This window comes from Sminthopsis crassicaudata, chromosome 2 (assembly GCF_048593235.1).
Source record: "Sminthopsis crassicaudata isolate SCR6 chromosome 2, ASM4859323v1, whole genome shotgun sequence".
NCBI lineage: Eukaryota > Metazoa > Chordata > Mammalia > Dasyuromorphia > Dasyuridae > Sminthopsis > Sminthopsis crassicaudata.
In genome coordinates, this window is record NC_133618.1 from 53809169 (window position 1) to 53833640 (window position 24472).

Sequence of the window (24472 nt, forward strand, 5' to 3'; positions counted from 1 at the left end):
TCTCTACTGATTATCTCCAAATTATCTTTTATCTATTTTATTTGTACATGGTTGTTTACATGTAGTTTCTGTCATGAAATTGTGAACTCTATGAGATCAAGGACTGCCATCAACCTTTCTTTGAATCCTTAATGCTGAGATAGTGCCTGGCAAATAGTAGATACTTAATAACTGCTTGTTGATTTCCTTTTTTAGTTCTAACACCTCTATTAAGAGATCCTGGCATTCAATACCCTATACAATCCTCCTTCCAAATTATCTGTCCAGCCTTATCTCATGCTACTCCTCATCCCTTAAGAATATGGAGTTTGGGATCAGAAGGGAGTCCAAATCAAATCCCTTTTCATTTTACAAATAAAGAAAAGAGGAAGGATTGCCAGACTTAGTCAAGATCACATGGGAGATGGCAAAGCTGGGTTCCAAAAGGAATTGGGCTCCATTGCTTTACCTCATTCAGGTTCCTGTTCCAGTCAAATTTCAGAATCCTTTTACTTCTTTCGGAGCTCAAGCCTAGCAAACCTTTGCTCTCTCTCAGTCCTTGATAAAACGAATGGATTCCTCGGATGCCTCCTCTGTCTCCCTATCAGTATGAAGCTGGTGAAATCTGTGTCTTGAAATCCAGTTTCTCCAGAACTCCCAAGTTCTCCTTCCTAAACGAAGGTGGTTATTTTCTCTGGAGACCTCTCCATAGCACAGAGATTGGACTTCTTTCCTTGAACTTAAAGACCAAGGGCCGGGTGGTAGTTCCTTTTGTGTTCCCAGAACTTAGCTCGCATGTTTTATAAATGTTTGTGGAATTTTTTTGAGGAAAAAAAAATCCTTCTAAGATTGAAAACAAAGCTCTGGCTGGTCTACGGAGACTAAAAGTGGCTGGGGATTCCCCTTCCTCTCCGCATACTGACATAGAATCCCAGAATCCTAGAGTTAGAAGGATTTCTCAAGAATTGATCCAATCTCGATCGAATATGATACGACATACCTCCCATAGTGCCATGCAATTTCCAGTTAGCCACCTCCAATTTGGGGGAAACCCGTAGCACCTAAAACATTCTGTTTTATTTTCTTTGATTTTTTTTTTTTTGGACAGCTCTAATTATTAGAAGATTTTCCTTGTATCGAAATGGAGCCTGCCCCTCTGCAAAATCCCCCCATGCTACTAGTCTTTCTGTCCCTGTTTAGCGCGTCCTGTTTGCCAACGTTTTCTCCGCATCCCTGAAATCAGCCAGGAACAGTTTCTTTGGAAGATTCTTTATTTCCGCCCTGGGTGGGCGTCCAGAATTCTGGCGCCATCGGCAATCCGGGGATTGGAAGCTTGCTTGGGAGGTTAGGGGGTGGGGGGAGCAGAGGGCTCCGGCTGAGAACCGGCCACAGTCTGTCTCAGGCTTGGCCTTTGAACCGACGGCTCTGTCTCTGCGCCAGGTCCTTAAGTCCATCGCGCACAAGTCCGTCGGTCTCCCGTTGGATGACGCACGGGGAGTGGAGATCTGATCCTATTCTCTTTCCTTGGGAGTGAAGAAATGGGTGGTTGAGCGCATGGCACGATCTAGAGAGGATTATGGCAAGAGAAAGAAAACCTCTTCCCAGACGCTCCAAGCCTCTAGAATTGGCCTCCGTGTTGCAGATATCCTCCATTCATTCAGCAACTTTTGGCTAAAAGCTTGGTTGTCCCTTTTCCGCCGCATAATTCCTCTATGGCTCTCTGACCCCTGATCTAGATTTCCCTTCGCTTTTCGACATTTAGGTTTTAAAAACCCAGTGACACACGTGCAGCTGCTCATTTTGCGGCCACAGAATCTCCACAGTCTGCTCTGCTCTACCCAAGTAATCTGGTTTTGACTCCTAGGCCGGAGAAAGGGTTTTAGGGCAAAGCAAAGTGTAAATGATCGGGGGAAGCCTGAAGGCAGGCCAAATGAAGTAGCGGAAGGAGTCTGACCTCGGAGTCAGAAACTTGTTGCCATCAGCAAGTCGCTTCATTTCCCGGCCTCCGTTTCCCCCTCTGCAAACGAAGATACTTGATTCTTTAAGATCCCTTCTAGTTGTGAGTCTGTGACAGTGACAGATTTACTGCGTTCGGTAAAACGTCTCATCTCCAGTCATGACCAAAAATGGGAACACGGTAAATGATGTGAATAATGAAGAGACGTTTCAGTGCCTTTCCCGGTCCCCCGGCTAACGTCACCTCTCTGACCTTTTCTCCTAATCTGTAAAATTGGAGGGGACTGGTTGATTTCTAAGGACCCTGATAGCGCTAAGTGGTAGGCAGCGCCTTGGGACCGAGTCTCATTCCTAGCTCGAGAGCGTGCTACCTGTGTGGCCTTGAACAAGTGCCTTGAACCCCCAGAACTTCATTTCCTAATTTGTCGACAGTTCTAGGCCAACTGCAAGCGACTCTGTGGCCTGGAAGAGCAAAAACTTGGCTTCTTTTCCCTTTCGGCATCCAGCCCTTTCTTCTTGGATAGAAAATGTCTTATAAATCTATGGATGTTCATTTCTGGAAAGAAAGACATATTTCCTGTGTTTATATAGTAAGAAGAGGCTGCCCACTGAAGGGGAAAAGATTGGAGTTGGAAGCCTTGGATTCAAATCGCAGTTCTAACTAGAAGTGTAGTGCCCTATCCCAGTGTCTAGGATCCCAGTGAGCCTCAGTTTCATTGTCTGTTAAAAAAAAAAAAAAGTATAAAATACTTATATTATCTGCCGATCTGCCAAGTAGCAGCATTTGATAGAGATTATGGTGGAGAGCACAAATCTTTGTTAGTCTTAAAGCAACATACAAATCAATCAGTTTTGTGATTAATGAGTTAGAAATGTGAGTAATGAGTGTCAAGGACAATGAAAACAAACTTAAAAACCTCCCAAATTCAGACCATTGAAATTTAATTTTCAAAAATTACCCAAATTCCAGGGAGGATGAAGTCAGATGGGGAAAAAACAACAACAACAACAACAATAACAAAAAAAAAAAAAAAAAAAAAAAAAAAAAAAAAAAAACTTTGTCCTATATTCAGAATTCGACTGTGGACTCAATAGACTTGACCAGAGAGGTCAGCTTCAGAGTGGTTTGGATTCCTTCCCTTTCTGATGTCCTACCTTTGACCTTGTTCTTTTTTGGCCTGCTTCACTGTGCTTGGGAAAAGTGTGCATGCATATGTATAAATGGGGAAGGTAGTTTTCTGCCAATGTCAGAAAGCCCAGAAGAGAACCCCTTCCCCTAAAAGGAAAGTTATAGGTTTAAAGCTGGATCTGACTCCCTCCCCCCTCATTCTCAGTCACTTTAGAAATGAACTCTCTAGAAATGGAAGGAGCTGGAAGGGGAAAATGCAAGATAGGTGGAGGTTGGATCAGAAGATTAGAAGATCTAAAATTGAACATAATGTGAGAAATCATCTTATACCTAGCCTAATTTGTGGCATGGGCTGTGAACAGTCTGGGGAAGCCTCATTATGGATGCCTTCTTAAAATAATATGTAGAATATTTTTTATTAATTTAAATAATGCAATAATATAAATTAATGAAATAACATGCCAAAAATAAAATCTATAGGATTATAAAGGTAAAGATGCAATTTTCCCCTTACCCTCCAAATTCACAGACCTCCAAAATCCATAATTATGGACCCATCTTTAAAACTGGGCTTAGAACACAAATCCCTTTCCCTCTCTATCTTCCTATCATCTCTTTCTTTCTTTCTCCCTTCCTCTCTCTCTCCTTTCTCTTAAGCCTACTACCTATGCTTCTCTCTCTTCCCCTCTCTCTCCTCTCTTCCTCACTCCATTTATATTCCCTCATCTCTCTTTCTCTCTCTCTTTCTCTTCCCTCCTTTCTTTCCCTCCCTTTTTCTCTCTACCTTCTCCCTTTTACTTTTGTCTCTCTACATCTTTGTCTCTGTCAGTTGCCCCTCCTTCCTTTCTCTTGTCTCTGCTTGTCTTTCTCTCCTTCCCTCCTTTCTGTCTCTGTTTTCTCTCTGTGTCTCTCTGTCTCCTTCTGTCTCTCTGTCTGTCTCCTGTCTCTCTGTGTCTGTCTTTCTCTGTTTCTGTTTCTGTCTCTCTCTCTCTGTCTCTCTGTCTCTGTCTCTCTCTGTCTCTCTCTGTCTCTCTCTGTCTCTCTCTCTCTCTCTCTCTCTCTCTCTCTCTCTCTCTCTCTCTCTCTCACTCTCTTTCTCTCTGTCTCTTTCTAATATCTCCTTTCCAAAACTAAACCCAAAAGAATGTTATCTTTTGCTTGTTTGAGTAGCTGAGACTACTCTGGAAGAGGACAAAGGAGAGAAGGGTGTGGGCAAGGCCTTCGTGTATTATTGGGGTCTCTAGGTTTGAGCATCACTGGTCTCTAGGAAGGGCCTCTAAGAATTGCCAAGCAAAGCTGTGGCGTGTCTGCCCTTGTGTATGAGCCTGGTGCTGTCCATCAAAACCCTATTGTATTTCCCCAGATCTCTTCGATGACAAGTTCACTTCTGCATTGGGTAAGGAAAATAGGAAGTACATGGACAGATGTAGCTTGTCAAAGAGGTCCGCTGTGTGGCTGACACCCCACAAGGCTAAAAGTCTGGAGATGGGGGCTCAAAGCCTGGCCATCCTCCTAGCTCACTGTCATCTTGGTCAAGTTAAACTTTCTTTGGATCTCAATGATTACATTCAGTTCAGCAAATATTAAGGAACTAACAAAGTAAAGGAGACAGTTTGGTTTTGAAGTAACTTGTAATAGTAATATACAGTTGGACAAATAATATTTTAAATCTTTCCCATATTTTGTAGTTCTTAGATTATATATATATATATATATATATATATGTAGATATGTGTATATATATATGTGTGTGTATGACTGTATATATATATTATATCTGTATATCTTTATATCACCTGAGTCAAACAGATCTGTTGAAGACCTTAGTTTAAAAAGGCAAGGTTTTCCATTGCATCCAGGGCCATCTCCAATCATCCTGATCTCTATTTAGCACTGGATCCAGATGGCTCTGGAGGGGAAAGTGACTTTGCACAGCACTGAAATCCAATTCACTTGCATGTCATGGCGGCACCTCCCTGATGTCCCAATACTCTTCCAGAAGGAAGGATCAACAACAACATGTATAAAACCTACATATGCTTATAGACCCATACACACAAACATGTCATACATGTGTATATACACAGATATGCTCACATGATAACATACATACCTATATCCTTTTTGTGGAGGGAGAGTTTGAGGGAGAAATTATGGTGAAAGTGACAAGGGACTGTGCGGAAAATTCAGGGTCACATTAACTCTGTCTTTGGGCTTCAAGGCATCCAGGCGCCAATCTGCTTGGACCGGAAGTGCATCCTGTAGCGGGCAGGAATGACTCTGCGGACCAGAGCTTTGCTTAAGGCAACTATTAGATGCTGAGACTGTGGCATTCATCTAAACTTTATCTCCACCCCCCTGCCCCATAACCCCAAAACAACACCGAACGAATGAATGAATGCATACATATTCCTCAGTCATTCAGCTGATTCTGGGGGAGGGGGGGAGCAGGATTTTCTAAATCTCCAGAGAATACACATTTAATAGTGCAATCCACGATCCCAGACCTCCTCCTGCTTCCTTCCCTCCTCTCTCCCTATTCCTCAATTATTCATATAGAAAACGTGTTGGATTTGGAATCGCAAGGCTTGGATCCCGACTCAATGCCTGCGTGACACTGTCTGGCTTTCATACATTATCTTCAAAATTGGACCTCGGGACCTCTAAGCTCCCTTCCAGGTTTATCTATGATTTTATGAACTTCAAAAAGTACTAGAAATGATTCCTGGATTTGCCTTAGGGTTTTAAATCTAAAGAGCGTTGTTTCACAGTCATAATCGGGGGTTCCTAACATTTTTTTTTCAGTAAAATTGGGTTCGCTTGCAAACCCATATATTTTATTTTATGCACTCAGAAGCATTATTCTGAGAAAGGTTTTCACTAGATTGCCAAAGAGAGATCCACGATTCCCCCCGAAAGAAAGAGAAAGGAAGGAAGGAAGGAAGGAAGGAAGGAAGGAAGGAAGGAAGGAAGGAAGGAAGGAAGGAAGGAAGGAAGGAAGGAAGGAAGGAAGGAAGGAAGGAAGGAAGGAAGGAAGGAAGGAAGGAAGGAAGAAAGGAAGAAAGGAAGAAAGAAGAAGAAAGGAAGAAAGAAAGAGAAAGAAAGAAAGAAAGAAAGAGAGAGAGAGAGAGAAAGAAAGAAAGAAAGAAAGAAAGAAAGAAAGAAAGAAAGAAAGAAAGAAAGAAAGAAAGAAAGAAAGAAAGAAAGAAAAGAAAGAAAGAAAGAAAGAAAGAAAGAAAGAAAGAAAACAGGAAGGCGGACCAGGCAGGGGAAGGGATGCTCAGCACCGAACGTGAGCCGAGTCCTGAGGCGAATGTGAGTGCGCGCACGTGCGAGCCCGCAGTGACTACTGGGCTCTTGAACTCATTGGAGAAAGGGCTGTTTCAATCCATCAATCAACTGATGAACACTTATTAGGGGCTCACTATGTGCCAGGCACTGTGCTGAGCACTGCGGATCCAAAGGGAGCTCTAGTCCTCCTGGAACTCAAGACCTAAGAGAAGAGAGAACGTGTAAACAAGTCATACAAAGCAAGCTATGTGCAGGATAAATAGCAAAAAAAAATTAAAATAGGAAACAGGAAATAATTAAATATTAGGAATAGGACATAAAAATAGGAACTCATTAAAAAGTAATATTTTAGGAAATTAGAAGTAATTAAGTAGGAATAGGAAATAATTAAAAAGAGTAATGATTAAAATAGGAAGTAGTTCAATAGGAATATTTTAGGAAATAGGAAATAACTAAATAGAAAAAGTTTAAATATTAGGAATAGGAAATAAATACAAGAAAAAGTTCCAGATTAGGGGATGAGAATGGCTTCTTGTAGAAGATGGGGTTTTACTTGAGATTTGGAACAAAGAGGGAGGACGTTCCAGATTTGATGCATTGCCAGAGAAAATGCCCAGAGATGAAGATGGAGTATGTTGTTTAGGGAGGATATAGTTATTATAAAACACAAAAGCTAATCAAGATAGATGTGGGGATGATGCACTAACACATGCATATATGCATATATAAATATGTATGTGCCCATACTTATGTGCATAAGTGTATTGTAGATATTTGCATTTGTGTAAATATGAATGTGTATTTACACAATTTACATCTGTGCATAATACAAATATATGTTTACACATATATAAGATATGTATATATATATGTTTGTTATGCACATGTTCATAAGATATGAATATATGTTTATGTAGGTATGTGCAATATATGTGTATCTAGTTATGTAAGCACATAATGCATATATACATATATAAATATACACATTTGTGTCTCTGCAAATACGTATACATACAAGCTTATGCAGATCTTATTAACATCAGATTCAGACTTTTACTTATCTAGTCCAATCTCCTCTTCCTAGAGATGTGGAAACTGAATTTCATAGAGGGAAAGTGAAGCTTGCCCAAGGTCACATATATAGTAAGAAGATTTGAATCCAAGCCTTCTGAATACAAATCCACGGATTACACCAAGTTCAGGACAAAAGGAGCTAGATAGACCCTTCTAGGCTCTACAATGACAACAAAGGACAAATCAGGAAAAGGGAAGTTGAGATAATTTGGGGGACAAATAGGAAGTAGACCAGACTCAGTTTCTCTTTTACAACATTATTGGTACATGAAACAAAAACAATATCTTTTTCTGTTCATCTTAACTAAATCCAATCTGACTGTAAGAGTTTTGGGGAAAAAAAGCCACTTTTTTCCCCAGACCTCATGACTTCGTATTAGAATAACATATATATGTATATATTATATACATATATACAAATATATATATGTATATGTTATACATATATACAAATATATATATTACCAGTCCAATAATGTGTACATTGTCTTAGAGTTGCAAAAGGAAACTGAGGGCAGAGATTGAATGATTTCTCAAAGATCTATTAATAACAAATAGAAGAGATAGGATTGAACCCAGGTTCTCTGGTGGTAAAATGAGTGGTCTTTTTTACATAGCCTATTCTTTAGAAATTGCATTTCCTTAGCTGGATGGTGATTTGCTAATGTCTGATCTAGGGCCAACCCCTAGATTTCTAATCATGTCATGGATTTTTTGAGCAGTCTGGCCAAAGACCATGAACTCCTTCAAAGAATAAGGCTTTTAAAAGCATAAAATAAAATAATAAAAGGCTATTATCAGATTTTAAAAATCAAGTTCTCAGAGCCCAGGTTAACAAACTCTAAATCTAGACTTTTCATTGACTTATATTACCCTGGAATGGCTAACCCTTACCTGGGCAATTAGAGGTGGAATCAATGGCCCAAGAAGCAAAGTCTAAACTTCAAGAGTTGGGAATAAGGGCATATGAGTAGAGCAAAAAGGAAAAAAGGCAGTTCTCATGTTGAGACATCTTTCATGCTGAGTTATTTCTGGATTCACCAACTTGGAGTGACTTGTGTCTTCATGAATACAACCTACCTATTCTCAAATTCTTGGCTCTCAAATGCTCATACTTGAGCAAGAGATTTCAGCACCACTCTAACAAGCATGATGGCTCTTTGACATGAATTTTTATTAACCTATATTTATCCTGATGGAACATTATTTTTCCCACTAACAAACTTTTGCTCATGGCCCTTTGTAAAGTCCTTTCTCCCTGTTCCTTCCTTCATTTATTTCTTCCTTTCTTCTCTTCTATCCTCCCTACCTCTTTTTCATCCTTCATTTTCTTTTCCTTTCCCCATCCTGACCAATTTTCTCTCTTTCATTCTTTCAAATCTTGACAGTGGGAGGGCAGACAAAAATTCTGAAGAACCTTCCAAGTTCAAACTTGAAAATAGATAGATAGGCCTGTGTTCACATAGCACGCAAGACCCCCCACTGCGCTGGGCCCTCTCCCCAACTGTGGGTTGCAGCCAAGTGGTTTCCCCCCTCCTCCTGCTTACATTTTCCATCCTCTTTATGCTCCTCAGGTGGGGGTGGAAGTGGGGGATGACATCAACAGAGGAAAGTCTCTTTGTTGGCTCTTGCATGCATTAAAGTCTAGAGAAGAGTGAGGAAAGGGGGGGAAGCATATGAATAATTGGGTGACCTTTGGTTTTACTGTTTAGTACAACCTAAGTCTGTTTACAATAAATCCAAGTGACATTTTTCATCCTTCCAAATGGAAGAAGGGTTATGTAAGCAGAGCGACCTCAGACACGGTGAACACCTGTTGGAACCAAATTGATTTAAAGAAGGAGGAGAAAAAAAAAATTGAGACCTCTTGTTGACTCATGGTCAAGTTCAAGATGACACGTGTGGTTGTTTTATTAAACTGGGAGGCTCTGAAAGTCTGGCAGACCTCTGGGCCTTCAGAACCGGGTCACCCATCAGACCTCTGCTTACAGAGGTAACTCTTGATACAGCCACATTCCATATCAAAAGTCCTGAAATTTAGAATCAGAGGACTTGATTTTGAATTCTAGCTTTGCCATTTTCTATACCTTGGGAAAATGGCTTCCCTTTCCTGAGATTCATTTTGTCTTTCTGTAAAATGAGGAGATGGGACCAGATAGATGATTCCTGAAGTTTCCCTTAGTTCTAAAATGCATCCCAGTAGTCCCATTTAAAAAATAAATCCTGCATTTCCTGAAACTGGATTGGTCCCTGGCGATTGCTTCTTATATCAAGCATGGATTCTTAATAACAACAAATAGAAAATAGGATCTGGCTCTCAGAAAAATTGATCTGTTCCAAAGAATTGTCTTTAAAGAATCATGTCCATTCTATTATCTTTATTACACAGGAGTCATTTTGGCTTAGTACCATTCTCTGTATTTTACTCTGGCTAAGGTGATCAGAACTGCTTTCCTTAAAAAGCTTGCCTCTCATTCTGGATATGAAAATTAAATCCTATAGAGTTCTGTAAAGTAGGGAAGAATTTTCTCCACTGAATCAGATTTCAAATACTTTGTGCTTTGCCATTTTCATCTCTATTGTGTTCCCACTGAGGCAAATAGGAGTTGAGTCACTTGGGCAGTCTTAACTGTGTAAGGCCACATTTGAACTCAGGTCTTTCAGACTTTAAGCCTGGTGCTCTATCCATTGTGCCCATTAATGTCCCAGTTATTCTAGATGTTCCTGTTAATAGAATACATTGCTAATGTCTTACACATTGTTTTTCCTACATTGTTTCATCTGGTCCAAATAATAGCTCTGAGTGGGATGTAGTGGAAATTTTGACTGTAGAATGGAAACGGGCCCTGTCAACTTGGGTTCAGTACTAACTCTGATACTTATTACTGGGTCAGGTTTCCTGCCTTTTTTCATTTCTTGGGCATTTCCCAAACACTAGACCATATATGGAGTCTACCTCTCTAAATCTGTTTTTCACAAGGGCTTATAATGACTACTATATAAATAACAAAGACCCTTTGTAAAATTTATAATTTTACTTTTGAATTGTTATTATGTCCATTGCTCCCAGATTCTTCAAACTGTCCTCTTGGTGTTCTTTCATAGGATTGGTGTGTCTTTCATAGATATATCTAAAAGGAACATTAAAGATCATTTAGTCCAACTATTTAATTTTATAGCTAAAGGAACTGAACCCAGAGAATGAGGAAATGACTTATCCAGGTTCACATATAAACAGGCACTTAATTCGAATCCAACATTCTTTCTCCTGTCTTCCTGTCAGTTTTACCACAACCAATTGTTTTGATCAGTAACTCAATGGACTAGCATTTATTAGTACAATTATATTTATTAGATTGACTCTTTGACATATTGTATATCTAGTGTGGCAAGACATTCTTTGATTCAGCAAGAATTGGTGATTAAAGGGAATGGATGGATAAAGTAAGAACATAATTTTTAGGGAAGACACTTTACCTAAATAGCACATAGTACCTTATTAACGTATGTTTCTCTAATACTTTTAAGACTGATAAAGATCTTGCTTTACAAAAACTCTGTGAGGCATAAATACTGTTACTCCTATTATTATAGATGAAGAAACTGAGACTTAGAAGAGTATTTTGCCCATTTGCTCAGTAAATAATAATTGTGGGAATAGGTACTTGAACTTTAGTTTTCTATTTCTACATCTAGTTGTCTTTCCATGGACAAATAATAAAATGTGTTATGATAGCGTGGTTGGTTTCCTCCTCTCCATATTATCACAGGTCAAATGTCCAATAATCCATCTCTACATTTGTACTTGTATATCATGACTTGCTCAAACTATGTGAAACAAATTTTTCTGCCTTGTCTCCTCTTTCACCATCACCCCACAGCATCAAACATATAGTTAATCTTCTGACAGTCATACTACATGATTCTGGTAATTTCAGCATTAGAGATTAGGATCTTAGATATATTCTAGGTCAGTTCTGCTCAACAAAGCAGTATGGTGTTATTTTATGTATATGTAGACTTTCATCAGTGACTTTTAAAAAAGTTAACTGAGCATGAGATCTGGATTTTGCTAACAAGAATAACAAAAATACAACTAATATTTACAATAGTGAAGTTTTTCCTGTGCCTTTTTCTAAGAAAAAATGTATTTTCTTTATGCTACTTATTAATTTTCTTCTCTTCCTGTCTATTCTGAAATTTTATTTTCTATATCCTTATTAATTTCTTCTTTATTATCTTTGTTTTCTTCATGGAATTAATACTTCGGATATAGCATGCTTGAGTTGTTTATTCCAACATTGCTTTTTATAGAATTGGACTTACTAGCCTCTCTCTTCTTTTTGTTATTCTATTGTGGCTCACTTTTAGATGTATCAATTTATGAGGGAAGTTATTTGTAGAAGCAGTGTCTGAGGGAAGACATTTCCCAGTGCCCCAGTTCATAAGTACAGTTATATCCCTGCCATCTCCATGACCATTTTCCCCCTCATTGGAAATGAAATCTCATCTCTGAGCCCATGTCTTTCCTTCCTTCTGGATGCTGCTTGTTCCTAGGAGTGATTTCTCTTTTCCTAATGCAGGATGTTATCTATGGAGGCACAGATTCACTAAGGAAAAGTAGTCTCTCAATGTGCCAACTCTTTCCAGAGCAAAACCACCGTAGAGTCCCCATTTTCATCACAGGCGTACCTCCCTTTCTCTATGGAAATAATATTCTTTGGGACCCCCTCCCCACTCCTACAGTGAAGTGAAACAGTGAAGTCCTTTCCTTTATTTCTCCATTTTCAATCCCTACTTTCTGGCGCTTCTCTAGCCATTCTTTTTGCTAAGAGACCATAGAATGAGTCATAGGAATGAGGAATGTTTCACTTATGGGCTTGATAAGACTACCAGCACCGATCTTCCCTCTCCTCTCTCTATTCATGCTTACTGCCATTCTCAGATTTGTTCTACAAAATAACTTGATTCATCCAGAGAGGAATAGTGGAGTTTAGCCTTTGAGCTTCATTTCAACCTTTTTCCTTTCACTTTTTCTATTTCTTTAAATTAGTATTTCATCTTGGTCCTCTTGATGATCTTTCTTTTATTTTTTTTTTTAACCATATAGGTTAGTTTATTTATCTGTCTCTGTGCCTCATTATGTGTGTGGCTCTATCTTTATTATGTATTCTTTCCATGGCAATTATGTCTATTTAACTTTTTTTTGTGTTTCTGTTCTTTAGGGAGGAACTGGAATAGAGGGCCAGCATGAGTGACTTCTTAAGGTCATTAAAAAAAAGTGTGAAACTCAGATTGGGCCAGTTCTTTCTCACCAAAGGCTACTCAGGGCTGGAACCCACGTCAATGAACATTAAATCCTTTAAATGAGAGTAGCTTGAAAAATTAAAAAAAAAAATATATATATATATACATACATACCTACATACCTACATACATACATTTCAGCCTCATCTGTGTTTTAGTGAATGCAAAATAATTTTCTAGTATGCCAGCAAAATAACTGTTTGGACATGTATACATATATTGTATTTAATTTATACTTTAACATATTTAACATGTATTGGTCAACCTGCCATCTGGGAGGGTGAGAAGGAGGGGAAAAATTGGAACAAAAGGTTTGGCAATTGTCAATGCTGTAAAATTACCCATGCATATATCTGGTAAGTAAAAACTATAATTAATAAAAAATTTTTTCTAGTATACAAATTTCCTTTTTTTTTTTTTTTTATTTGATGCTCTTTCTCCTTACCACTTGAAGGATTTGTTATTTGTCAAGAGAATTGTTCAGTTTAACCACTATGTGTCTTGGATTTTGAAGCATAGGATTTATTTATTTTTCTTTCTTGCCAGAAGTGATTTGTAGATTTCTTTTGTTGAATTTTGTTTTCTGTATTCAACTGTTATGGTCAGTTTTTTTTAAACAATATTTTCTTCATTGTGTTTAGTTTAGTTTTTTTTTTAATTTGTATTATTATTTTGGGATATCTGTGATCCTTACATTGTGTTTTCAAATGCAAGGTCCATGGCATATGCTTTTATAGAGATCATGTGCTCTAATAACATTGTTGCTTCTCTTCTGCCTGAAGTTAAGTATTTTGATATTCTATATCTGTTAATCCCATTTTCACTTCTCAAAGTCCTGACTTCGCCATAAGATTTCCACCATGGATTCTATTTTTTTAGTTAATCGAATTTTTAAAAAATCTGTATTGAGAGCTATAATTTGAGATTTCACTGGAGGTTTAAAGAGGTGTCATTTTACTTTTTTTTTATTTTCATATTATATTTAAGCAAGCTTTGTAATTTCCATGAGGGCTTAATATTTATCCTTTCTCCTAGTTTAATGTCTTCCCTGTTGATTCATCTGCTTATTCTCTGATTTTTTATTGATTTTTCTTCTTGAAATCTTCAGCTTTCCCCTTCTACTCTGCCATTATTCACTTCCTGATCCCTTTCCCTTTGCTGGTAGGTATAGCCTTTAGGCTGGGAAGCAGGGCCCTCTCAGGCTACTCTCATTTAAAGGATTTAATGTTCATTGACATGGGTTCCAGCCCTGAGTAGCCTTTGGTGAGAAAGAAATGGCCCAATCTGAGTTTCAGACTTTTTTTTAATGACCTTAAAAAGTCACTCATGCTGGCCCTCTATTCCAGTTCCTCTCTTGACTCTCCCTCCGGCTTAGCTGAATCAGCATTTGACTTTTTGCAGGATTAGGGGGTGATAAGTATACCTTGGAGGTATGTAACCCAGAGGTCACTCTAGGCAGAAGACAGCATGATTTATCCTCTCTACTCATAGCTGGGCAGAATCAATGTCTGCTGCTTTTTGGGAGGGAGATTGAAAGAGGGTGTGTATGCATTTCTGGCTAAGTCTGTGCAGCTGGAGGAATCTTAACATAAGCCCTAGACACAAGCCCAGGGAAAGTTTTTTGTCCCTGCTGGGAGTAGAAGCACAGAGACTGGTGAGGGAGGGGTGCTGAGTGATTTTCAGGATTAGCATTCTCTGATGTTAATTCATATAGGTTTTTTTTTTTTTTTTTAAACTTTATGTTGTTCTTTCTTTTTTGTTTGACCATTCAGTTGGAATCACTCTGCAATGAATGCTTAATTACTCTTTTGGAATCTTTTGAAAGTTAGTAGAAAATAGTGAAAGTGTCTAGCATATCATTTTATTGCTCCTGTTTCTAGAAAGTCCCTAAAGATGATTCAGAGATACAAAAGGTTTCCCATAAATTATCTCATTTTGGTTTTGGAGATCACAGGTTCAAATTCAGATAGATATGACATTTTTCATCTGCTGATGTCAAATACCCACCTCATTTTATATTGATTCCAAGTCTTCTGTCTTCACATAATTCTATAGCTAACAAGGGTTCTAGTCTGGCTTTGCTATAATTTACTGTGTGGTATTTAATTAAGCTATTTATTCTCTCTTTTCCTCATATCTAAATATAGGGTGCTTGGATTTCATAATACCCTAAGAGGACTTCTGGCTCTGACTTGATATGCTCTCAGGTCCCTTCTAACTGACATTACATGTTTATTAGTGGGATCACGAATTTATGAATGGCTGATATCTTAAAAACCATCAAATTTAACCCTCTTCTTTTGCATATGAGGAAACAGAGCCAGATAAGAGAAGTGCCCTTCTTAGATCATTCTAAACCCCTCAGCTTATGACTTTCTGTATATTAAGATTCTTTTCAAATTTAGATCTTATGAAAATCAGATGAAAATTGTATCTTATGAAAATAAAAAAAAAACATGAGAGCAAAGCATTTTGATGTAAATTAGAATTCTTGGGAAGGGGAAATTTGGTCTTATGTGTTTAAAGAAAAATAGAAGGCCTCTGAGTCTGATTAGATATAAGGTACCCATGTGTTCAAGTCTTAACAGGAGAAAACAACAAATTTATTTCCAAGAAACAATCTGACCACTCTAGGACTCTGAAAATTAGTGGTCCAGTTATGAGCTCATAAAGAGAAACCTTGTGCTCTTTGGTGTGTATGATAGGTATATAGATGAATTCTTTTAAAGGATTTGTTAAAAATATTTTTCCACCTGTAATTTTAGCTGTGAGTTTGCTTTGGCTAACCATGGTGGGTTCTGCAAATGATCTCTGACAGGCAGTGTGTAATGTCATGTACTGTCTTTTAACTGTGTTCCAGGCCCTGAAAACTGACATTGTACATGGAAGTCTGTTTATTTTGCAGATCTGGGCTTTCTGGACTGAAATTGGATTTCACTTCACCTTGGCAATGAACTCTATTTAAAAGGGTCCTTCAAAAAGATTCCCAGTGATTAGAGGGAACACATCTTCTATCAAAGAGAAGACACAGCCCTCCAGTTGGTACCTTTGCAGCAGCTTCTCAGGAATGAAGATTTATCATCTCTTAACTGTCTGTGTGCACTATGCAAATGCTTCTTTGTAAACAAAAGTTTTAATGAAAATATTTGGATTTTCCCCATGTGACTGTCTCATGATTTCATGAAAAAAATGTTATATTTTTGTTCCCCAACATGTTCAAGCCTAGAGAAACTATATGGGATTAAGTAAAAGGATCTGAGAAAATACCCAGCCCAATTATCTCATTTTATAGATGGGTAAATCGAGGCCCAGAAGTGAAGTAAATATATACTCTCCTGACTCTGAGCTGTAGATAAAAATAGAAGTTTCCTATTATTTTGCTTCTATGAATTCTTCAAGGTTCTATGATTTAATTGTTGTGTGAACTTCTTCCACTTAGTAGGTTGCAATTCATGTATTACTGACAAGTTTTAGAGAATGGACTTGAAGTCCAGTTAAGTGAATTGCTTATTGTCCCACAACTAGAAAGTGTTAGAGGTGAGATTCCTGATCCCAGATTCAGCATTTTATCTGCTAAAAGCACCATTCTGCTTCTCTTGTGAATGTAATAATATTTTGCAAACTAATCCATCAGTTTTCCATAGGTGGATATGGTAATTCACAAAAGAACCAACAGGATTAGAGCATTGGGAAAGACACCTGTCCATGTGCAGAAGTTAATAAAAGAGAAAAAGTCAGCTTTCCAGAATGAAACTATCTTGTCCAAATTGGATATCTAGTTGCCTTAGATTGTAAGCTCCTTGAGGGCAAGGAAGATCTTATGCTTTTTTTTTTTTTTGTATCCACAGTGCTTAACACAGTGCCTGGCACATAGTAGGAACTTAATAAAATAAATGTTTATTGATTGACTTTGATTGACTTTATTTTTATGTTGTCAGATGGTAATTTTATATAGGAAAACATCTCTCACAAATCTCTAAGAATCATAAGGAGGAGAAGTAAAGATTATCTTATATAAAAAAATAGAAATTTTTTTCCTTGAGATAAAAGCACTATTATTTTTCTTTATTAAGATAAAAACCTATAGATAACTTTTCATATCATCTACATTTCTGAATTTATCACTCATAATCAACACACCATCATTTAGTATTTCATTATGCTCATACATTCAAAATTGGAATAAAAGTTATTGTCTAACACCTTTTTACAGATGAGTTTGAAGTCAAGAGAGAGAAAATGAGAAAGCAACGTTGTTCTCTGATTTCCAAGGATAATATAGTCTATAGCTCCATGTCACCTGTTAAGTCAAAGTAATGAGAACTGTTCTAGAATGACTTCTTGAACTAGGAAAGGAAAAAAAATCAATTAAAGTTACCAAGAGAGTGTGACAAGAAGAATATTCTCTTAAATTGAGATAGCTTCTTTTCTCCTTTGATATTATTATCATTTCTGATATCTATACAATTACCTATATCTATCTGACAATGTCTATATCTATCTATCTATCTATCTATCTATCTATCTATCTATCTATCTATCTATCTATCTATTTATCTATCTATCCATCCATCCCTCTCTCTCTCTCTGTTTATATATCTAAATCTCTTTCTATATCTGTTTCTCTAGCTTCTATCTCTAATCTCTATATATCTATTTAATATTTCATCTTTCTATCCCATTTCTATATCTCTATCTTTCTAATTCTCTAATATATCTAAACTATTTATCAATAGATCTATCTAATCTGTCTCTCATCTGTCTCTATCCTATTTCTTCTAATTTATCTCTATATCTCTAATTTCTAACTCTCTAATATATCTAAATTCTATCTAATCTCTAATTATATAACTATTCATCTATATATCTACCTAATTTCTTTTTTCTGTAATCTCTCTACTTCATCTAATTTCTCTACTTCATCTCTCTATACAATTTCTGTCTCTCTAGTTTAAACTCTATTTGATCTTTATCTAATTATACATATATATTTCTAATCTTTTATCTCTCTCCATCCTATTTCTCTAACTAATCTCTCTATGCATCTCTCTAATTTCTAATTCTCTAAGAGATCAAATCTCTATCTATCTATCATCTATCTATCTATCTATCTATCTATCTATCTATCTATCTATCTACCTATCTATCTAATCTATTTCTCCATTTCTCTATTTAATTTCTCTGCCTCTCTATTTTTGATTTGTCTAGTCTAAATTCTTTGTATCTAATCTCTAGCCTATCTCTAATTTCGCTCTCATTTTTATCTTTTTAATCAAAACCTTTTCTATCAAATCCTATCTATCTACTTGTCTATTTGTATATCCCTCTATCCTCTATCTCTCTATCATCTATCTAATAATTGTTATGACTTACAGCTAAAGGGGTCCGACAAAGGAATTGGCTTTGGTTCTGGATTTATATGGAACTCATTTTAGGGATGAACTTTTCTCCACCCCCAAAGGGGAGGAGTCTAGTTTTCTCACTTTTTTTTGGCTCATTGTCTCCATTCTAGTCTAAACTCATAAGAAATTTGTAAACAAAGCTTAGTTATGGCTCATTATTTATTAAGGTAATTAACAGGTAGTTTTCTAGAGAAGGCACTTAAGGCACAATATAGATATTAGACAGAGGAGAACAGCTTATTTCCTCTACTATTATTCTCTCAGCAAATGAAGATAATTTTATGGGACTATGTTACAGATATTTCACTTTCATTTTCATCTCAGAGCTGTGGTTTTCCATTAATTTACAAACCCCAAATCTCCCAGTTATCTTTAGTTAATCCAGATACAAAGTAATCATTGATTATAGCTATTTTCTCCCTCAAAGATCATGCTATTTCAGCAAAGACTCACTACTCACTGGGTAGTGCATTCCACTCCAGAACTGTCCAATCTTCAAATTCACAAGATATTGGCCAAGGCTAGAAATAATCATTTTCTGGAATCACCTTTCACTGATTTGTGCTCTGTGATGATGATGATGATAAAGAGAAAGGAGGTGGAAGAGAAGAAAAAGAAGGAGGAGGGAAATAAGGAGAGAAGGAGGAGATGAGGAGGAGACAGTGGGGAAGAGAGGGAAGTGAGGAAAAGGAAGAGGAGGTGAGGAAGAGAAGGAAGAAGTGAAAGAGAATGAGAATAAGGAAGAATAGGAGGAAAAGAAAGGAGGAGAAAGTGGGGAAGAAGAAGAGAAGAAGGGAAGGGAGAGGAGAAGAAAAATGAGAATAAGAACAAAACTACCACTGCAATCATTATATCCACCTTAGACTCAGGACCACCTTATTCTCAAAGTAAGTAATATCCTCACTGCTGTGTTCTTACAGAAATCATTGTCACTGAATGTGAAAATGAAGAAATCTGCTCCCCCTCCACCTTGAGAAATGGCCCCAAATACCTCTTCTTATAGCTCAGAGAATGGGGAACTCCTCCTGTTTCACTCACAAGCCATTTTTGCTACTCCTCATTTTTCCCAGTCACAAGGACAAATAAGAGATTGCTTTTGAACAGTGTGCACTTCCTTCAGCAAGGGGTCAGAGGATGTACAGAGGATGTCAGACTGCCTTACATCCCATTGGTATAGATGCCTTCTGCTTTTCCCTCATAGCCATTTCCAATTAGGAGTTTTCCCATCCTTCCTCCCCACCTTCAGTGAACTTATCTAGTTGGAATATAAATTCCTTGAGAGCAGAGATTAATTTTCTTTTGTCTTTGTATTCTTAGTATTTAGAACAGTGCCTGATACATGGAAGGTGCTTAATAAATGGTTATTTGATTGATTGCTTGATTAACTGATTCTCTTGTGGCAAAGAAAAAATAGTTAAGCAAAACCATGGGGCACATCAACCACATGTGTTAGTATATGCACATTCCACAATCCTAGTCCCTTGTCTTGCCAATGTAAGGAGGGAGGTACATTTCCTTATCTCTTTTCCAGGAGTGAGATAAGTCATTGTTATTGTCATAGCTCCATTTCTACCAAAAACTCTTAGTCATGTTTTATTATTGCACCTCTGAATTGGCTAAAGTTTCACAACTAGTAAGTAAGCAAAAAACAGCTGGGTGGTGAATGGAGAGTTATAGAAAATAGGTCTTCATGGGCTCAAATCTGACTCAGACATTTACTAGGCTGTGTGACCCTCACCAAGTCACCTAACCCTATTTGCCTAAATTTCCTCATATGAAAAAAGAACGAAGAAGAAAATGTTAAATCACTCCAGTATCTTTGCCAAAAAACAAACAAACAAACAAAAAACAAAAACAAGAACAAACAAACAAACAAACAAAAAACTAAAATGGGATCCCCAAAGAGTCAGGAATGATTGAAATTACTCAAAAAACAATAAAAACAACAAGAAACTAAGTAGTTGTCTTTTTTCTTTTTACCATTCCTACTAGAGCACACTACATCTCCCATTCACATAGCCAAGAGATGTCTGTATTTCATGTTACCATATTGCTCTCCATAGAGTCTTATTTTTCGGTCTATAGGAAACTTGGCCATAGTTAGTGGGCCAGTATAATCTATAATGATGTGAACCTTCTTATTTTGGAAAGAATAATTTCATTCTGTTCATTTCAGTAGTCCAGCCTCCCAATTCTGTATCATCTTGGCACCTTAGTATATAATGCCAATTAAATTGAATGATAGCAAAAGGAAATACTGGGCTCTTAGGTCAGGAAGAGAGCAGCTTAAATCCTATTCAATGTAATTCAGACAATATTTATTAAATATCTACTTCACACAAGGCCCTGGGCTCAGTTCTGAAAATACCAAGACAGTTAGACTCTCTTCAAGGTGTTTACAATCTTATGGGCAGGACAAGCATATAAGCAATGACGAAACATGGGCAAGTGTGATTAGTACAAAAATGATGGCCATCTAAAATGTTGGATGAATCCATAGCAGCATGGATTCGGAAGAAAAAGGACAATGAAAACAATCTAATCCAAATGCCCCATTTTACTAATGAGGACATTGAGGCTTATTGAGATGGAGGAACTTGCCCAAGATTGAGCAGGTACAAAGTGATCTAGTCAAAATTCAGTCTCAGGTTCTTAGATTCAAAATCCCAAGATCTTTCTACTAGGTCATGTTATTTTCACTGATCATTTTTAAATGGGGGATTTGAAGGAGCCAGGAAATGCTTCATAGGAAAAAAACCTCCCTTCCATTCCATATCTCCCTCAGATTTGAAGACATGCTGGTTGGAAACTAGGAAAATAGCTCACAGCAATAGAAGATTGAGTGTTAATAAAGCTTTAATTAGTCTTTTAATGTAAATTCTCTTCACTTCTTATTCCAGATATTAAAATCATGGAATTTTTCCAGTCAATAACCAAGGTCTGGTCCTTCTGAATAGTCTTTGACTTGATATTATTTACAAAATCAATAAAGATTAATTCAATTCATACAGTGCATGTTAGAATCTAGGGTAACAAAGAATTCTAAGACACCATTACTTTCATTCATTTAATAATCATTTATTAAACATTTATACTTTTTAGTCATTGTACACAGGGCACTGAAAGGAAGGTATAAAAACCAAAACAAAAAGTACTGCTATCAAAGATCTTGCACTTCAGTGTTCTCTTTGCATAAAATAAAAAAATGGGAGAATTAATATTGCCTTAGGTTCCCATTTTACTATTAGGAAAGTTTCCGGTGTCCAGTTGAAACTACTCTTTCTGCATCCATGACATACTAGCATTGTAGAACTTTTAAAATATGGTTCAGTTACCATTGTTCTGACTTTCCTATGTTCTATTTCTTTCTTTCTTTCTTTTTTTTTTAAATGAAACTCTTTCTTTCCAATTAACAGGCATTTATTTTCATTTCCTTTCACCTTCCCCTTCTCATTTGGAAACAGAAACAGAAAAAGAAATCCATTGCAACAAATATTGTGATAAAGTAAAACTAATCCCCACATTTGCCATGTCTGAAATTATGTTTCATTTTTATTTTAGGTCATTCTCTCTCTCCCTTCCTCTTTCTCTCTTGCTCATTCTTTCTCTCTTTTTTTTCACTCTCTCTTGTCTCTCTGCCTCATTCATTCATTATTAGTCCTTCCAAAACATGATTGATTATTGCATTAGTCAGGATAACAAGACTTTCAAAATCATTCGTTTTTTCCCCATTTTAAATATATTTAGTTTTTTTTTGCCCCATTACATGTTAAGAATATATTTTTTAGCATTTTTACAAGATTTTGAGTTTCAAATCTTTCTCCTTTTTTCCCCTCCTCGCTTCCAAATATGGTAGAGCAGTTTGTTATAATTTATATGCTTGTTATCATGTGAAACAGTTCCATATTGGTCACAAGTATGAAAGAAGAAATGGATCAAAAAAGAAAAAAAAAACATGAAAAAGAGTAAAGTAAGTGAAAAAATATACATTGACTTGTATTCAAAGTTCATCAGTTCTTTATCTGGATATGGACACCATTTTCCTTAATGAATCCTTTGTACTTGTCTTGGATCATTGTGTTGCTGAGAAGGACTCAATTATTCCTAATTTATCATCACACAATGTTACTGATTGTGCAATGTTTTCCTGGTTCTGGTCATTGCACTTTGCATCAGTTCATAAAGTCTTTTCAGGTTTCTCTGAAATCTGCCTATCATTTCCTTTGTACAGTAGCATTTCATTACATTCATATATCATGGCTTGCTCAGTCATTCCCCAATTTATGGGTATCCTCTCAGTTTCCAATATTTTGTCACTATAAAAAGGGCTGCTATAAATATTTTTTGCACATGTTGGTCATTTCCATTTTTTATGATTTCTTTGGGATACAGACCTACTAGTAGTATTGCTGGATCAAAGAGTATACACAGTTTAGTTGCCCTTTAAGCATAGTTCAGAATTGCTCTTTAGAATGATTGGATCATTCACAACTTCAGCAACAGTGCATTAGTGAACCAGTTTTCCCACATTCTTTCCACCATTTATCACTTTATTTTTTTTTTTGGGGGGGTCATATTAGCCAATACAAAAGGTGTGAAGTGAAGTGGTATCTCAGAGTTGTTTTAATTTGCATTTCTCTAATCAAAAGTGATTTATAGTATTTCTTATGCCTATAGATAGCTTTGAATTCTTCATCTGAAAAATGCTTGTTCTTATTCTTTGACTTTTATTTTTTAGAGAATTGTTGTATTGTTATAATTTGACTTTATTTCTAGAAATTTGAGATATGAGGTCTTTATCAGAGATAATTGCTCTTCTCAGATTTCTGCTTTTTTGTTTCTAATTTTGGCTGGATTGGTTTTGTTTGTGCAAAACCTTTTTAAGTTTAATATAATCAATATTTTGTATTTTACATTGTATAATTATCTCTGCCTCTTGTTTGGTTATAAATTCTTCCCCTCCACATAGATCTGATAGGTGGACTCTTCCTTGCTCTTGTAATTTGCTTATGGCATAACCCTTTATGTCTAAATTCAAAATCATTTGTTTTTAAAATGTTGCTATTGGATAAATAATTATCCTAGTTCTGCTCATTTTGCTCTGCATCAATTCATATAAATCTTCTTACTTTTCTCTGAAACTATTTGTGTTATTATTTTTATAGAATATTACATTATATTCATATAGCATAATTTGTTCAGCCATTCCCCAATTGACGGACACCCCACCAGTTTACACTTCTGTGCCATCACACAAAAAGAGCTGTTATCGACATTTTTGTGCATGTTGGTTGTTTCCCTCTCTCTTTAATCTTTTTAAATTAATGAGACTAGTCAAGGTATCGATGGTCTAAAGTTTAATGATTTAGGAGGGTTTTTTTAACCATGTTTTTCTTCAGGAAATTTCTTTACAGATCGTAAGCATGGCTGATAAAAGAGAAACTTGCAAGATCTATGGCTATCTTTAATTCCACATTTGATGTTTAATCCTCAAATGCATTTCTTTCTTTCTTTCTTTCTTTCTTTCTTTCTTTCTTTCTTTCTTTCTTTCTTTCTTTCTTTCTTTCTTTCTTTCTTTCTTTCTTTTTTTTTTTTTTTTTGTTCTCTTCATTTCCTTTAAACAGAGTGGAATTTTTCCTTTGATGACTTCTCAGGGCTCCAACAGCAGCAGGCACCATCTCCTTGCACTGACTCATTTTCTTACCCTGAATTGTTATGTATACACAGCAAACATACTCATGCTGAGGTCAGTACCTTCTATTACTAATCTTTGAGCCAAGATCCCAATCTATTAACCTGACAGCATGGCCAGCAAATATATGTCCTTTTTTGAAAAATAAAACTCTACCCCCATTTAAAAGCATCTGAATATTTCTGCTCATTCCAGCTGCCTTCTCATCACAAAAAAAAGACTGGGCAAAATCCATCTGCTAATTAGAATGATAGGAGCCTACATTTAGATCTGAGGAAGACTTAAGAGTTCATAGGGTCCAAGACAGCTCTCTCATTTTTCTGAGGAGAAATCTGAAGCTCAGAGAGATTAAAGGTTCTTTCAGAGTAACTCCTGGCCACATTTAATTTTCAGTTCTGACATGGACTGTCAAACCCATATAATCTGAAACTTGCTATTTAATATTCCATTCAATTAATCAAATGTTTACAAAGCACTTACTATGTGCAAGACCTTTTGTTAGAAGTTGGAGAAAGTACAAAGTTAGATGCAATACATTCCCTGTCTTCATCACAGCATTAAATGAGATATTTATAAAGCACTTTGCACAGTGCTGCCTGACACATGGTAGGTATTATATCAATATTTGTTTCCCTCTCTCCT

At 36.6% G+C, this 24472-nt stretch overlaps 1 long non-coding RNA gene across 1 annotated transcript in view; it reads left to right on the forward strand.

The window, feature by feature from the left end:
* LOC141554417 (uncharacterized) overlaps positions 1–16644 on the forward strand; it is a 100208-nt gene extending 83564 nt beyond the window's left edge. The window contains exon 2 of the long non-coding RNA XR_012485867.1: positions 15642–16644. This is a non-coding gene — a long non-coding RNA (uncharacterized LOC141554417). The remainder of the gene's footprint in view (positions 1–15641) is intronic.
* Positions 16645–24472: the final 7828 nt, after the last annotated feature.